Genomic DNA, 7,043 nt, shown 5'->3' on the forward strand with positions numbered 1-7,043 from the left:
GTATTTTGAGCTTTCTACATCCTGCTAGAAATATTTTTCCTGACTTCATGTCCTAAAGATGCAACAGGAAAAGAGGAAATTTCTCCAAAGTGAAAAAAGTTGAAAAGAGAGAAGAAAAATGTTGAAAAGAGGTAAACAGAGAGTTGACCCCCAAAACATGCCCAAAATTGATTTTTTTCCCTCACCCCTTGTTCCAACTCAAAATGTTGGGTTTCCCCAATGTTTTGTCTTGGTGACAATAGTCATCAGGACAATTAAAGGGGGTAAATCGCTAAAGAAGGGACAAAGATGGCAATAATACCCTAATGGGGTGGACCCTTTATGAAAAAATTGCCTGTATACACCATTTAGGGTCTATTCATGATGTCCATAAAACATTCTCTGGTGGAGAGTCTTCCAAGTCAAAATGTTTTCAATGGCTGTAATTGATCCACAACGACAGAATGTTTAGTGAATTTTAGATCGACTGCTTTATAAATGGATCATTTTATTTTTGGGTTTTCTGTTTGGGGAAAAAAAATCCCATAATCTTAAAAAATGGGGCTAATGATGGGATATTTTTTGTTTCCAAGAGAGGTTTAAGAGAGTTGAGAAAAGCTTCCCCAATTCAGGAGAGCCATAGACCACTTTCAAACCACCAAAGGTCACTTTGATGTCCTCCATTGACAAAAAAATGGGAAAATGTTTTTGAAATTTTCTGTTTAAGTTAATTTTTTGGGGAAATGGTGAAAGTCTCTAAGGAAGCCACTTAGATGGGGCTGCAACATCTTCAGCATTATAAGTCCGGCTGAATGTGACCAACACTTGTAGCCATATGGAGGTTTGTATTCAGCTTCTTTAGGTTGGAAGGTGAGTATGGGCACCGGCAGGTCCCTCATTTATAACTCTCTGTTTAGGCTGCCCCCTCTTTCACATGCCGGAGAGGATTCTGGGACGAGGATAATGTCGCTGAGAGCAAGCACAATGTGTTGACATTAACAGGCCCTGACACCTCTAGGACAAGACACGCTCCCCCGTCCTTTTCCAGGTCACATGACTCCATATATAATAATATCCTGCGGTGAGTTTACATCTCCCCTCCCTGTCAGTGGGCACGGTGGTGGTGGTGGTGGAGGGCGGAGGTTGGCGCTGTCCCCGCTGTTTACATGTACACATGCTATAACATGCATGCCATTAGGGGTTATTCTGACATTGTGGCATCATTGGCAGTTCTTAGCTGTAACATATGGGCACAGAGGAGCTGGCAGTGCCCCCGCTCTGCTCATCCTGGGGATTGGCACTGCCCGCTGTGCTCATGCATCCATATGTAAAAGGCTAATTCCCAAGGAGGTTACAAGTTTTCAGAATCATGTCCCTGGAAATGTATAACACCGGGGATGCCACAGAATTTTATCTACGAAAGTGTCTTAGAATATTTACTGAGTGGGTGAAGCAAGGTCACAGCGTTAAGAAAATACTGGAGTCACATCTTAAAGTAATGTAAACCCAATCGCTAAAATCTCATATCAGCTCAGGGATTGTGCCATGAAGGCACTTCCTGTTATAAGGTGACAACGCCTAACCTGTAACTCATTTGTGCCTTTTGTGTTGTCACCCTGTATTAACATTCGATTCTATGAGACACTGGTGTCTGTTCCTGGACACATTACACAGGTATGGTCTGCTGTTGTCACTATGCCCTGAGAAAAGTCATATAGCTATCACTGGTATGTAGACAGGAAAGAAGCTGCAAATAATGAGATATTGGATGCTTGATTTGCAAAGGAACAATGAAACAGACAATGCATCAGCAATATTTAGAACAATTTCAATGGTAGGAGATCCCAATGATGGTGACTCCTAACACATTCCAGCTGCATAGCTAAATATTTTCCGGCCTGATGGCTCAGAAGGTAATTGAGTTCTAATAGTAAGTGCCACTCCATCCATAAGTCTAATTGTAGTTTTAGGAGGCAGTTGGTAAGTCAACTCCTGACATCTTACATAGTTACATGGGTGGAAAAACAACAAAAGTCCAACAAGTTCAACCATTAGGACGCCTATAAATTCCAGACAGAACCATATATGCATGGCTGATATAGAGGAAGGCAAAAAAATCCCATGGTTCATGGTTGATTTAATAGATGCTCCTGCTATAATTCCTGGTTCTGCTCCTGCCCACCTGGATGTTCCAGGTATTGTAGAATCCCTAATATACAATAAATAATAATTGATTAGGGATGGTGGGAGCTTCTCATAATGTACACTACAGGTATACAGACCCAGGAACACAGTCTGGGGATGAGGGGAGCCCCTAATAATAGGCATAGTGGGTACACAGACCTGGGAACTCAGCACAGGTATGGTAGAAGCCCCTTATAATGGGCATAGTTAGTGCACAGACTTGGGAACTCAATTCACAGATCTTGGAACCACTCATAATTAGTGCAGAAGAGTAACAGATCCAGGAACTCAGCACAATGATAATTGGCAGTCCCTCATGGGCAAAGCAGATGTAAACACCCAGGAACTCAATTCAGGACTGGTGGGAACCGTTCATAATGGGCAAAGCGGGTATACTCACAGGTATGGTGGAAGCCCCTAATATGGGCCAAGTAGGTGTACAGACCTGGAAACTCAATGTAGAGATCCTGGAAGCTACTCATAATGGGCGAAGCAGGTGTAGAGACCCAGGAACTCGGCACATTGATAATGGGAGTCCCTCATAATGGGCACAGTAGGTATAAGGACCCAGGAACTTGGCTCAGGGATAGTGGGAACCCTCCACATTGGGCACAGCAGGTGTACAGATCTGGAGTTCAAAAAACAAATCTCACTCATTGAGACCCAAAAGAAAAACTCTGCAGCATGACACTAAACCACCAATGTATATGTCAGGAACATAGACAAAAAAGCTACAAGAAGTTCTCGGAATGCCCATACACCAAGGTGCAGGGAGTAGAATCACTTTCCACAAGGGCATGGTGGGTATTGGTCTGATGGTTAAGCAGGCCACACACACCACAGTATAATCATATTGTACAATCTCCTTTATGAGATTATCCTGTATGAGGGTCTACCTGATGGAAAAAATTCTAAAGGTATTGTATAGGTAGGTCCCTATGTTACATAGTTTTGGCAAATCTATAGAAGGTTGTACCAAGATTGTACAATCAGTACATCAGCATGGCCAGCTTTATATAAATGTTTGTATGTTTTGTTGTGAAAGGTGCCTTTTTGCATATTATACATTTTTAAATTCTGGTTTAGTGCTCACGATAGGAGGATGGTTGCCCATTTTAGCTAATAACATTCAGATCAGAAAGTGATCGTATGTCCTTACTTTTGGACAAGAACCTGGACCTTTGTAGAGCATCCTGCACACCTAATCCAGACTTTCTTGACCTTTTTTACATGGGCTAACCCTTGAAATAACTTTCAGATCTTAGTGAACCCCTTCTATAATTACGGTACTATATCCAAAACCCACAATACAATAACATGGTGGTCAGTGGAAGAATGCCTTTAATGTTGCTAGCCCTTGTGGAGAATGTCACTCTTGCAGATGGCCAAAAAGACCATTGGTGTCAGAGGTAACTGACCTGAGTCACAAATTGCTCATTGCTCATAGAACCCATGGCAACCTTTTTAGGAAGCCTAGAGTTCCACAGAACCCTGGTTGGGAAACACTGAATTAATCATTGGGGGTGATGGGGTTGAAATCAACTGAACTGTGTTTCCTTTGACAACTGTCAATTTTCCTTTCCGGGGGACATGGTCACACTTGGCCAAAACATCCATGTTTATGAACATATTTTTATAGCAAACTTTAATATTCACTCACCTGTATCTCATACCACTTGGTTTTCCAAGACTTTCATGGCCTTGTGTTTGGCAGTCACGGGCAGTGTGTGGGAGCTGACCACCAGCGGTGCCATTTTCCCCTCTTTTCTTTAGCTCCACACGAGGCTTCAACTTTTTGGAAACATTGAAGCCGTAAAGTTCGTCTACGCTGAACCTACTGGACCGTGCAATGCTGCCCCGGGGAGGGTGGGAAAACATGGCCAAGACTGAAAGGCCAAGGAAACTGATTGTCACAAGGAAAAAATCTTCGGAATGTAGACTTTGGGAGTAAGGGGGAAATAGTTAGTGAAGGAGAATTTACGTGGCCGTAAGGATCAATGGATATAATGTAAGGTGTTTAAGGTAAAATGTTGGTGGACAGAAGACAACTGAAAACCAAAAAAAAAATGGAATTTTTATGGAGATGAGTAAAGGGAGGATGATGGTGGAGGAGAGAAGGACATGTGATGGAGAAGCTCAGTGTTGGGACAATGGTGAATTTTGTGGTGGGACAATGGTGAAGACAGAAGTTCCTGAATTTTTTTTTACAAAGTTACAGGGAAAAAGTGATTATGCAATAAGGAACAGAAATGCAGAGGGTGTAAATTTTGGAAGATAGGTCAAACACACACAAGCTAAGAACAAGTTTGAAGATACAGAGTTAGGAGGTCAAATGAAAGGTGGACACGGGTGCCCAGGTGAGGGCAAAAGAAAAGACGTGTAAATGGCAACATAGGAAATTGTGAAGGGTATAGGTTTTGGAACAGTTAGGTCAAGCGTTATCTGTGGGTCAGTATTATAGGAAAATAACCTTTTGTGCACTAACAACAGATATGATGATTGATGAGGATCTTCAGGAAAATGAAGGATCTCCAAGGATGTAATAAGGCTGGAATAAAATCTTTATAGGCTATAGGGGGAAACAAGAGGTGAAGAAGGTTCAGATAATACAGTAAGCAGAAAACAAAGGAGGTGGAAGAAAGAGAAAATGGGGTAATATGCCTTAAGAGGAAAATGTAAGACTTCTGAAAGAATTAGAAGAACTTGAGATGGACAGGGAGGATTGAGGACCAGAACATTTACTGAGGTTATTGTTTCTGAAAGAATGTAATCAGGTGTAGAATCAACCATGGACAGCATGGACAACCATGGAAAATTTGATGGATTGATTGATTGATTGATTGATGGATTTTTAGATGACACAAAAGGGTGATGGATAAAGAAAGGAAAGGAAAAAAGACAAAAAGGATAAAATAAAATGACTTTGCTGGTTTTGGAACAAGGTGGTCAAGGAGGACACATCAACATATGTAAATATCAGAAAACATTTTACATATGTGAGTTTGGAAATTACAAGGATGTCTTCAGATCTACATTTTGGAAAAATTGAAAACAGTTCAACAAGAAGGATAAAGTAACAAGCATGTTCTGGTAAGGAAGTTGGACGTTTAATGATACCAATATTGGAAGATACACAAAAGGTGAGGGTCTACAGACAAGTGATGGAGATGCCACCAGTTATAAACAACAAAGAACACTTCAAGGACAGGTTTGGAAGGGAAGGAAAAGGCAAAGGGTGAGGTGGGATAAGAACATCTGGTGAAAAATTACAGTAAGAGTAGTAGGCATGTAAAATTGAAAAGCAGCAAAGTTCTGATTCTTCTAGTATTCCTTTCTACGTCTGATCTGTTGCCGGCGGCCCCACTTCTTCTTGAATCCCTGAGTAGAAAAAGCATCTGATCCTTTGAACCTCTCCTTTTTATATTTGCCCTCACCCCTCTCCTAGGTGTCCTAGAGGTAGAGCCTGATAGACACCTGTAGCGATTCTTTGGTCTCCTGAGTCACTTGTCCATCTCAGTCACCGTCAATGTTAAACCTCCTCCCTCCGCTCCCTTCACTCCCTACCCTGGCTTTCAGATTAGCAAAACGATTAGCAGTTCATATCCAGCCAGACAGATGGTATGCAGGCCATCACTTCCGCTCTTCCCTGCCAGAGCCCTGCAGAGCATCTCCTTGCTCATCTTCTGCCAGGAACATATAGGGCATCCTGTCACTGTGTCCTAGCCCCTGGAACAGACTCTAGAGTTTCCCTCCCTGGCAGAATCTCCACATGACACATCAGCTCTCCTGGCAAAGGAGCAACCTGCATCTCATTACCTAGATAACACAGACGCTCCTGTCTCTTTAAGTAGCATACGCAAAAAAAATAAAGGGGCTCCTCTCATTGTATGTTTGTTGTCAGAAAGCTTTATGCCTTCTATCTATAAAAATTTTTTATATTTTGGTTATTTAGTTGGGAGTCCCTTTAGATGGCCATGGAGCCATAGAGACTCTTGTTCAAGCACTTCCTGGTATAGGGTGACTATGCTCTTGCCTCCAATGCACAGACAAGCAGTCATATTTACTTGTCTACACTTCATGACCCTGTGCAAAGACTGGGCCAAGGGAGCTGCCAATGTCACTCTACCAGGTGCTCCCGCACTGCTCCAAATTTCTGCCATGCATCGGTGGCTACTGTTCTTGCAGCTTCTTTTTCCCACTTCCTCCACTGTTGTGATTGGGCGGAGAGGATGAGGATGGTAGCCTTCAGGTGTTGATGGCAGGTCAGAGACACTGGTGGACACCTTGATAATCATAGGCAACAATCCATGGGCCATGGCCATTATATTGGGTATAGGGTCTATCCAAAGTTTTGCTATGCCCTGAGTTTTTTTGTTTTTTGTATAAGGCTGATAATGTAACCATTTAGTGTATATCAGAGTTTCCCAGCCACAGTCAAAATGTACAAAATCCTTTTAAACAGGGATGATGGGAGAAGTGAAGGCAAATGTAAAGCTTCCTCTAATGGTTATGGTGGACCTTACCTGCTTTATGCCCCAACACCAAATCACCTAAGAAATTAGTACTACACTTACCCTATTTCATCTTCCACATTGCTAAATGTGATATCTCCCTCTTTCTAGCTAGAGTCTTGGGGAATGTAGAGCAGGCTGTGGCTGTATGGTAATGCAAAATAAAGATTCTACCAACATGGTGTAACCAGGCAGGTAGGTAGTCCATGGAACTTTACAACATGGCTTTGAAAATGTGTTTTTAGGACAGTGGGGGGAAGACTAGAACTTCTGTCGGCTCCATAGCAGCCCATGGGAATGCAAAAACAACTATTTGGCAGCAGTGGAATTGAACCCACACCCCCGAAGAGACTGGAGCCTTAATCCAGC

The sequence above is a fragment of the Pyxicephalus adspersus genome, chromosome 2, assembly GCF_032062135.1.
Source record: "Pyxicephalus adspersus chromosome 2, UCB_Pads_2.0, whole genome shotgun sequence".
NCBI classification, from domain to species: domain Eukaryota; kingdom Metazoa; phylum Chordata; class Amphibia; order Anura; family Pyxicephalidae; genus Pyxicephalus; species Pyxicephalus adspersus.